The 10,046-nt window shown below is 43.5% G+C and overlaps 1 long non-coding RNA gene across 1 annotated transcript; it reads right to left on the bottom strand.

The window, feature by feature from the left end:
- Positions 1–2,338: 2,338 nt before the first annotated feature.
- Positions 2,339–9,599, bottom strand: LOC141264404 (uncharacterized). Its single transcript, XR_012319922.1, has 3 exons — positions 9,262–9,599; positions 5,664–6,074; positions 2,339–3,242 (listed from the first exon to the last, which is right to left on the bottom strand). It is a non-coding gene; the product is annotated as an uncharacterized lncRNA (long non-coding RNA).
- Between the last annotated feature and the right edge of the window lie 447 nt (positions 9,600–10,046).

Below are 10,046 nucleotides of genomic sequence, written 5' to 3' on the forward strand. Positions count from 1 at the left end.
TATATTGTGGGTGGTGGAATAGGTAAGAGTTTGCTCGCCAGAGCTTATTTACAGAGTGGGTGGGTCCATGGGTGACTTCGAAAATGATCGGCGAGTGGTCAGACCACGACCTGGAAAGGATATTAACAGGTTTTGTGAAGTGTACGGATATCAGTTAAGAGTAGGTCAATTCGGGCAAATTATTTATGAGTATCAGAGTCGTGGGTGTACTCAATTGAGGAAGAATTAATGCAGCGAAAGGTGTCAAAAAGTTCCTCTCTATTTAACCAGGGATCCAGTGAAGTGTTTAAATTCCTAGATTTGTTGGAAGAATCCAAGGAAGGGTTAGGTAATGCATTAAAGTCTCCGAATATGAGTAACTGTCCTTTTTGTGATTCATGTATAATTTTGATTAGTCTTTTTAGGAAAGTAATTTGTCCCTTGTTAGGGGCATACACGTTGACTAGGGTGTAGCATGTATCATTTATTTGCAGATGAGAATTAGAAAGCGGCCATCTTCATCTTTAATTAAGTTAATTTTTTGAAATTTAACAGTGTCTTTGACAATGATAGCTACCCCTGGCCTTTTCTTTTTATTAGAAGATAAAAAAAATATTTGGGTATTTTTTGTTCATGAATTGAGGTGGATTATCAATTGAAAACTTAGTTTCCTCTATGCCTGCAATGTCAATATTTAATTTTGTAAGTTCTTTCCATATTAGGAATAGTTTCTGAGGTGAATTTAGACCTTTAACGTTGTAGGATAAGAATTTGTTAGCCATAGTCTGAGTCAGGTGCTTGGGTAGCAATGTGGAATTTTTGGTAAGATAGAGTGCATAGGGGCAACATTTTGAGATAGTAATTCTGTGACTTCCATTTTCAAGAGGGGTTAACGGTAAATGAACGGTGAATGAACAACCGGGTTCAGAGGCACCCGTAAATTTTAAGGGACTCGTAGGTCACTAAAGAGTTGGTAGAGCGGAAGGGTCAAAGCAAATGTAAAACTTCCGAGGAGACTAAAGTTTGTGCCTAGGCTGGACCTTAGTTAGAGAGAAATGGGTTAAGTGCTTAGGTGTGATATGAAGCTTCATGTATTGGATATATGGAGATCCTTAAGAGTTTTTAATCCTGCTGCTGTCTCGTCAATTGTAATCATCTTTTGTTTACAGGAGAAGATGACATTAGTGGTTGGTCGTCCCCATCTGTACGGAATTTTTTTCTCTTGGAGGATATCGGTGATCGGTTTCAGTGCCTTGCGTCTAGTCATAGTCTCTTTTGATATGTCTGTGAAGAATTTACTTTTCTCGAATGGAGAGGGCAATGTTTTATTGATCCTTAAGAAGTTAGTGATCTGGTCCCTTGTCTGATAAAATGAAAATTTTACTATGACATCTCTAGGGATATCATTGGGTAGATGGGATGGCTTGGGTAGTCTATGTGCTCTTTCTAAGGAATATTGGATATCCGATAAAGTGGGAATTGTTGTTTTAATCAGGTCTTTCATGAAGGACATGAGTTCGGGGTTTTTGACCTTTTCCGGAATTCCTCTAATTTTGAGGTTGTTGCGGCGGTCTCGATCCTCTCTATCCGCTAGTTTATCTTTCAGAAACTTTATTTCTTCTCTCATCTGGTCTTGTCCTTTTTTGAATTCTTTACTTTCCTTCTTCAGGTCAAGTACTGCTCTCTCATTGTTTTCTGTTCTGGAGACAACTGTCGCTAGTGAGTATCGCATGTCATCAAACTGTTCTGTGAGGTCTTCCTTTAGAGACTGCTTGTGTGGCGCCCCTGAGGGTTCAACCGCCACAGGGATGCTGCACTTCTTTAATGGAGTGTAGTGTTCCTCCTCGGAGGTAAGAACAGTGCGATGGTCAGGACCTTCCTTCACATCCAACACCACACTTCTCCCACCAGAGGGGGCTAGAATGCACTAGGTGCTGCCCTCCTGGTTACAGGGAGACTGGGGAACCAAGAGATAGGGGAACCATTTAGTGGGTGAGGGTGGAGGACTCACATTTTAGTGACACTGTAAATTTCATATTTAATAAAAGAGCCATTTTGGTTCTGGGTCTTTGTATTGTGATCTCCCTCCCTGAGCGTGGATCCTGTGTGGGCCTGCAAAGGACGGAGACACGGCCCTCGTACCTTAGCCTTGGGTCGAGGGGCAGGTTGCAGATAATGGATGTCTCAACCCAGTCAAGCAAAATACAAAAATTATCGCACTCCTGATCAGTTCTTGGTGCACGGGTAGGGTACCAAGCCGAATCCAATATATTAGAAAAACCCGGCACTCAAGGATTCAATGAAAAATTATTTAGCGTTTTAATGAAGTAGGTACAATAAAATTGACAAACGTTTCGGTCCCTCGGGACCTTCATCAGTGTACTACAAAGACAAGAAAAAAACAGACAAACAATTACATACAATATAAATTGTGGTAATTTTTCTGAAAACGCCGATTCACAAAATAAGAGGAATACATAAACAAGTACAGTTCTTGTGAGCTGCAAATATACCTTAATAAGGCGACACGAGGGAGGGATATGGGAGGAATTGGGATGGATGTCCCGTGGAAGATATAGAAATAAGAGTAAGGTAACATACCAAGGCAAGGGTCATGAGGGTGGATAGAATCCACTACGGATGCTGTAAGGGAGAAGTAGTTCCGTTAAGGGAGAACCATGTGTGTTACAAAGTAAGATGTGGATACTAAAGAGAATAGGCATACCTGAACTGAAAACTGTCAATGTATACTTTGGAGTATAAACCAGAAATGGTATGTCCGTGGTAATGGCTGTAAAAGGATATGGCATTGGTGAGGGAGACATATTCTGTAGAACCCCAAGCTCAGGGGGCATGTGGTGGGTGACACATACCTGTGGTGTGCTGTCCTGTATGCAGTCCAGTATAAACGCGGTGTCCACCGCTTGTTCAATGGTGGTGCAGTGTGTGCGGTCCGACCCACAGGGTTTATATATGGTGGTGGGGAGTGGTAATGGGTGCTGGAAGAGGTATTGGTGGCAGTGGGATGCTGAAAAGCGCGCTTCTGTGAGGACCCGAAACCGGAAGTGAAACAAATGCGCGTCATCGGGTCATGTGACAGTCACGTGGGCGGAAGTGCCTCTGTATGCGTTCCAGGAGCTGAATGGTGCGTTCCACTGCGTGCTGTCGATGTGTGGCTGGCTAATAGATGCAGGTAGATAGTTAAATCCAGAAGGGGGACATCCATAGGGAGCAGGAGAGGAGGTAGAGGTCTAGGTAGGTTGCTGGGGATAAAGGAGACCATATTTGTAAAACATGCATATACATACAAAGGTAGTTGGTTACGTACTTATGGCATAATTATCCCTCTAGGTACAATCTTCAATAAAACATTTCTTATATATAACAGACCATGGTTTTTTATTATACATTTTGAGGGAAGGTCCACTTACAATATGTGTTGTGAGATGGGAAAATCCCGGAGTAATCAGGACCTGGTGTATATATGTATTCAGTGTGACCTAATTAAATAAAAGAAAGCAGATCGTAATCTCGATTGAGACCTTTGGGAGTTAATGTTTGCAATTCGTGAATCCAAAAGGATTCACGGCGTTTGAGCATACGGATGCGGTTGCCACCTCTTCGTTGTATGGGTACATGGTCTATTAACTGGAATTTGAGCTGTGAAACGGTGTGTCGAGCGGAAGAAAAATGATGTGGTATGGGTAGTAGTAAATTTTTGCATCGGATAGTGGACTTGTGTTTTGATATACGGTCTTTGACCGGTTGGGTAGTTTCTCCAATATAGATGAGACCACATGGGCTGATGACATTGTTACATTGAAAACAGTGGAGACAGGGAAAGGTCCCAGTCTTGGGGTTTGAGAGGAATCTTTGTCTAGGTACGGGAGGGTTGGTAGGCAGGTCAGCTCGGATCAGGCCATCTTTAATGTTGGGGGCTCTTTTGAAACATGGGAGGAAGGGGTTCTTGAATTCAGGGACCGATGGGTATGCCATTTGTAAAATTTTCCAATGTTGACGAATCTTTTTATGGAGGATGCGTACTGCAGGGTGGTATGTGTAGACAAAAGGGAGATGGTCTGTAATGGTTTGGCAGTTTTGGGTATCTGGGTTGAGAGATTTTTGTAGAAGGGTTGGGGGATATCCCCGTTCCATAAATTTATGTTGCATCTCACTAAGTCGAATGTCCCGTGTGGTGGTGTCACTTACTATGCGTCTCACCCTGTGGAACTGGGATTTAGGTATGGATGAAATTGTGGATTTGGGGTGTGAACTATCAAAACGAAGTAAGCCATTTCTGTCAGTTGGCTTGACATATAAATCTGTGGACAGTAATCCCTCCCTATTCTTTATGACCTTAGCGTCCAGGAAATTAATGGATTCCAGACTGAATGTGATTGTGAAATTGAGGCCCTCCCATGCCATATTGATGGTGTTGAAGAAGGTGTCAAGGGTTTCTAAAGGGTCTCCCCATATGCAGAAAATGTCATCTATGTACCTTTTCCATGCAATTGCATGTAATTTATACAAATCGTTGGAGTAGATAACTTCCTGCTCAAATTCCGCCATGTAGCAATTGGCGTACGGAGGTGCTACATTTGAGCCCATCGCGGTCCCCTGTTTTTGAAGATAAAAGGTGTTCCCAAACAGGAAGAAGTTCTTTGTGAGGACTAGGGCCAATAGATCCATACAGAGATTTTGTGTATCGATGGGTGTATCAAATCTGTTTAACAGGTTGCCCACACATTCTATCCCTTTGTTGTGTGTGGAATAGATGTGTATAGGCTATTGACATCTAGAGGGACAAGAAGAGCGGTAGGTGGTATCTGGTGGATAGAGTGGATTGTATCAAGGAAAGCCCCAGTATCCAGTAAGTAAGATGGGCTTTTCTGAGTTAGTGTGGTCAGTACCTTTTCCAAAAAGACGGATAAGGGGGATAGTATTGAATCTGTTGAAGCCACGATGGGACGACCTGGAGGGTTTTCAAGGTTTTTATGGATCTTGGGAAGAATATAAAATACCGGTGTGATGGGAAATTTTTTTATTAGAAAGTCTCGTGTTTTGAGATCAATTGTTTTTTTTGCTAGATAATGGTCAACTGTGTTTAGGATGGAGGTGCTGATGTTGTACGAGGGATCAGTTTCTAGTATTGAGTATACCTTGGTGTCATTCAGTTGACGTTGTATTTCCAGAGTGTATTTATTTTTATCCATGACTACAGTTGCCCCTCCCTCATCAGCAGGTTTGATTATAATAGTTTTGTCAGTTTCAAGAGTTTTGAGAGCCTGTTTGTCTACGTTTGACATGTTGTAGTGATAGTGAACCAGACCTTTTTGCATGTCACCCCTTAATTGTTCAAAGGAACTGTTAGTAAAACCTATAAAGGTTTCTACCGCATGTTTGTCTCGGGGTGGGCGGTATGTGCTTTTGGACCTGAGACCTAGGCTTTGCTGCAGTGATTTGAGCTGGGCCTGGTAGTGGAGCACTCTGAGTGCTCGGGGGTGTAAGTTCATGTGAAAAATGAGCCTTAAGATGAATGGAGCGGTAGAACCTTTGTAGCTCCATATCGAGCATGAACGTGTTACATCTGCCGGAGGGTCAAAAATTTAGTCCTTTCTGTAAAGCGGAGATCTCAGCAATGCTGAGAGACCGCGAGGAAATATTGACTACTAGCGTGGTAGTACCTGTGAGCGGGTAATTCGGACGAAGTCCGTTTTGCTTCTTCCGGGCGCCTCCTCGTCTGGTCCTTTTCTTCTGGTGTTCTTCTTCTGTGTGCCTAAAAAACGAGTAGAAGAGATAGGGGCACGTCGGTCTGTCTCCGAGCCTGAGGTGGAGGGATCTGATGAGTAGTTTCTGTAGTGTGTATAGTTGCGCCTAGGGGCTTGTCTGTCGCGCCATCTATAGACTTTGTCTTGTTTGTAATCTTCTAAGTCTCTGGCGAACTTGATTCGTTTTCTACTCTCCGTATCTCGTCTAAGTTGTTCGATGATGGTGTCCGTTTTCCTTTTCAAGGTTTCCAATTCTTCAGGTGAGATTAACGTGGAGAGTTGTGTCTCAATACTGGAAATTTGTTCTTTGGATGTCACGATATCTCTCTGTAGAAATTCAACAGTAAGAGTCATTAGATCAAATGAACATTTGTTTAGCATTTTTTCGAATTTAGTACAGTATTCCTTCTTATCGCTAAATAGAGTTGGGCGCAGAGGAACCCTTAGGCCTCGTGGGATACGCTGGACACGGATATATTCAGATAAAGTTGCGCAGTGGAGTTCAATGTTGGTAAGGTGTCTCAATTCTCTCTCCCAGTCCTTCCCTCTTGTTTCCTTGGGTGGAACTGGGAGAAAGTCGCAAGGAAGGTTTGCTTGTGAGATAATTTGAGTAGTTTCCTCAGCATTGTATGAAAAAATATTTGTAGTGGTCATGACCTATCAGGGTGCTGATATATAGGAGGCATGCAAAATACAAAAACTATCGCACTCCTGATCAGTTCTTGGTGCACGGGTAGGGTACCAAGCCGAATCCAATATATTAGAAAAACCCGGCACTCAAGGATTCAGTGAAAAATTATTTAGAGTTTTAATGAAGTAGGTACAATAAAATTGACAAACGTTTCGGTCAAGGACCATGACCAAGAAGGACCGGAGCTCAGGAGTGTAGCTCCACAGCAAATTGATCCCAGGGAAGATGCAGACGGAGCGGTATACGTCACCTGTCCTCGCCAACCTGATATATTCAGAGGGATTCCAGCTGCAAGAGGGGTAACGGCCCCCGACACCCGACCTTGCTACTCCATGTCCTGGTTGGGAAAGCCCGGTAGGCCCTGAGGATCCCACCGGGTAACGGAAGGAATGGCGCTGCCACCCGTACCCTTTTTCTGAGAGGAGTTCAGAGGGAGACCCGGCCTATATACACACACAGACAGGAAAGAGAACCCGGTCTGTAGTCTAGGAACACTCTGGTGCGGGGTCCCGATTGAACACTGGACTTACTCGGAGGTTGTCGGACCCCCCCCCCCCCCGTCTCTGGTGACCGCAAAACTCCGCGAGGAGCAGGGAGAAGCCTTGCAGCTGTACTCTACAACGTGAGTAAAAACCCTGGAAGTTAACCCCTATGGCCTCCGGACTCTTTATTCTGCATTACACCACATTACGCGGCACCAGACCTCCGGGACTACTACCCCCTCCATCCTGTCTCTCTGCCCTGAGGCCCTGCTCCGCCTGTGGGGAGTAGTAACAACTATGGCTGCTATAACACCATGCCTCAGCGGACTGCAGTAGCGCTGGTAGCCTTCACCAGATGCCACAGGTGGAGTAGTCGAGATCAGCCACTCAACCCGGATAAGCCCATACCATCTCCTTTTTTAAGTGTGACAACCCTGGGCACGGAGCGGGTCCGGGACACCGCTGCAACCCCATCAACAACTTAGGACCCGTCTCCGAGTCCCCATCTCCCAGGGTAGGGCTTCCATCGGTGGTGTCACACACTTGAAAGCAGAAAAGAGTTTGTGAAAAAAGTCTCTATTCATAGGTTGACCCACGTTGAAGTTCAGTAAAGGGTCGTCTTCAGAGTTATCCTTTCTTGATCTTCGTTGAACTGGGCTTTTGAATTTAGTGTCATCTTCAGAGTCAGTATCGTCTGGAAGACTGTAATTTAGGTGAGGTTTGGTCTGTATTTCTCTTTCTTTACGTTAGTGATGAGTTGTGAATTTTCGTATGCCATCAAATCTTCAGGGGATGATCTTTGATTTTCTGGATGAGTTTCAATTATTTCTGAGTTGCCTTCAGGTTTTAGGTCAGTGGTAGTGTGAACCGAACAGGTTGATTTGAGTTTTTGTTGATCTTTACCTGAATCGGTTGTTTGGTCGTTATTAGCTGGTTTATTATTAAGATTGGATTTTGTTTTTGGAGGCATTATTTGGATTAGTGCTAGTGTTAGGGAGATCTCTTTAATTGGGCTCGATATATGGAGTTTCAGATCTTGAACCGAAAGCAGTGAGAAACAGTTGAATGATTGAGAAGGAGATCAAGAGTACGTTATGTCTAGTTATAGAAATATGTATGTAATATTGAGTAGCTTATTACAAGGAAGTAGCGTTAGATGATGGCTAGGTTGTAATATGTAAGATTTTTTGTGTGGGGAGGAGGAGAGGAAGGAGAGGTGAAGGTGGACAGTAGTAGGGAGGGTTTGTAATTGTCGTAGCTTATATATGTGAGATTTTGGGTTTGCACTGGGTTTCTTGGCTCTGTAGAGGTGGCAGAGCTCTCAGTAGCAGTAATAGGTACTTAACAGTACAGTTTACTTTACAATAATAGTTATTTCAGTAACAATGTAAGGAAGAGGAACGGCACTTATACAAGTAGTAGTAGTAGAAGTAGGATATACAATCAGCAGATAATACACATAAACATAAAAGTGCAAGTCAAACTTAGTAGCTGGATCAATAGTATTGTTGTCCAGAGATTTGACAGTAGCTATAAAACACTAGTGAAGCAGACCTGTAAGAGGCAAAGTTACCACCATTAATATAATAAAGGAAATGTTGGGGTGTCCGATGGTCTCTTCTGTCTGCGTAGCTTGAGCACAATGGAGGCCCGTCAGCCTCACTTGCTAGTAGAGTCAATCTAATCTGGACGAGGGATCAGCTGCTCGATCAACAGAAACTAAGCCTGTCTGCAGGATCCAGCACTTATGGTCTTCAATGTTACCCGTGCTTTTGGCCAGCACTGAGGGAGTTAATTGCAGAGTCTGCTCCCTGGGAATCTGTTTGAGCTCACCCTGCACTTAGTTAAAATTACTGTGCTCTCCTGCTTGTGTGCTGAAGTGCTACACTGATGATATATGTACAGAGAGCTGAGATCCGGGTCTGTGTGGCTTGTGTATGGTGCAGACTCCCAGGTCTATTTTCTATGGAAGTTGCTGCAGGAGCTGTTCCATAGAGACCTCTGCTGACATCACCAGTGCAGAATTGCAGACATAAGCTAGCTGCAGAACTTTTTTGTGGCTATAGATCCCTCCGCCAGCACTTCTTGTTAAGTGTTTCTGGAGCCGGAAAAAATAGTTCCTCAACAGCGGGGAAGGGGGGGAACAAGGAATATATCAGAAGGAGATGACAGAAATTCTCCTTAAGGTCAGCAAGGTATTCTCCCATAAGGGGAAGATAAATAACAGATGGCACTGATCCTCCACTTCAGTCTGATCTCCTGCTGTGCTTTGTCACAATGATTTATTGATGCAGGCACTAGTGTTACCAGTTGGAAACCGGAGAATGTACAGTGGGCTCACCTGGATAAGCTTGGGAGTCCTGTGCTTGTAAGAAGTTCTTTTCTGCCTCTCTTGTTAGGAGAAGAGAGGGAGACAGGGAGATGTTGCAGCCAATAATGGAGTCTGTGGGTCTTGTCCCGCAGCAGGCTTGAGCTTCAGAGGAGCTGTTTTGTTATGAACATCCCTCCAAGATAGTTCAGAAGTGGATCAAAATGATCCCGAGGTTTCCTAGATTGGTCAAGTAGCTTTGATAGGGTACTTTTGCCTTCAAAAAGGCAATTTCCCCAGTTGCTTGGTATACAGCACAGGAGCACACAAATCTTGTGTCTCTTACATTAGGCTGCAGGCCACGCCTTTGGGATTTTTTTTTTAGAACCCAACCCTGACTTTTACTTCTCAACCACTTTGTCCCTGACTTGCTTGGTGATCTTCTTGGTCTTCATAGTCTTGTTTGGTTAGTGGTGCCTCTTGCTTAATGGTGTTGCAGCCTCTGTGGCTTTTCAGAAAAGATATGTATATACTGACAGACCATGTGAGACTTAGATTGCACACAGGTGGACTTCCATTCTAAGCATGTGACTTATGAAGATAACTGCTTGCACCTGACATTTTTAGGAGCTTCATAGCAAAAATAGTGAATACATATGCACATGCCAATTTTTAGTTATTTTATCCCATAAATTTAATTCATGTCTATATTTTTCTCACTTTACTTCACCAATTTAGACTATTTAGTACTGATGCATCACACACAAAACGGATTACAAAAAATATTTAAACACAGGTTGTAATGTAACAAAATATGC

The sequence above is a fragment of the Phyllobates terribilis genome, unplaced genomic scaffold (assembly GCF_046119375.1).
Source record: "Phyllobates terribilis strain yellow unplaced genomic scaffold, ASM4611937v1 Scaffold_4__5_contigs__length_816908805, whole genome shotgun sequence".
Classification (NCBI taxonomy): domain Eukaryota; kingdom Metazoa; phylum Chordata; class Amphibia; order Anura; family Dendrobatidae; genus Phyllobates; species Phyllobates terribilis.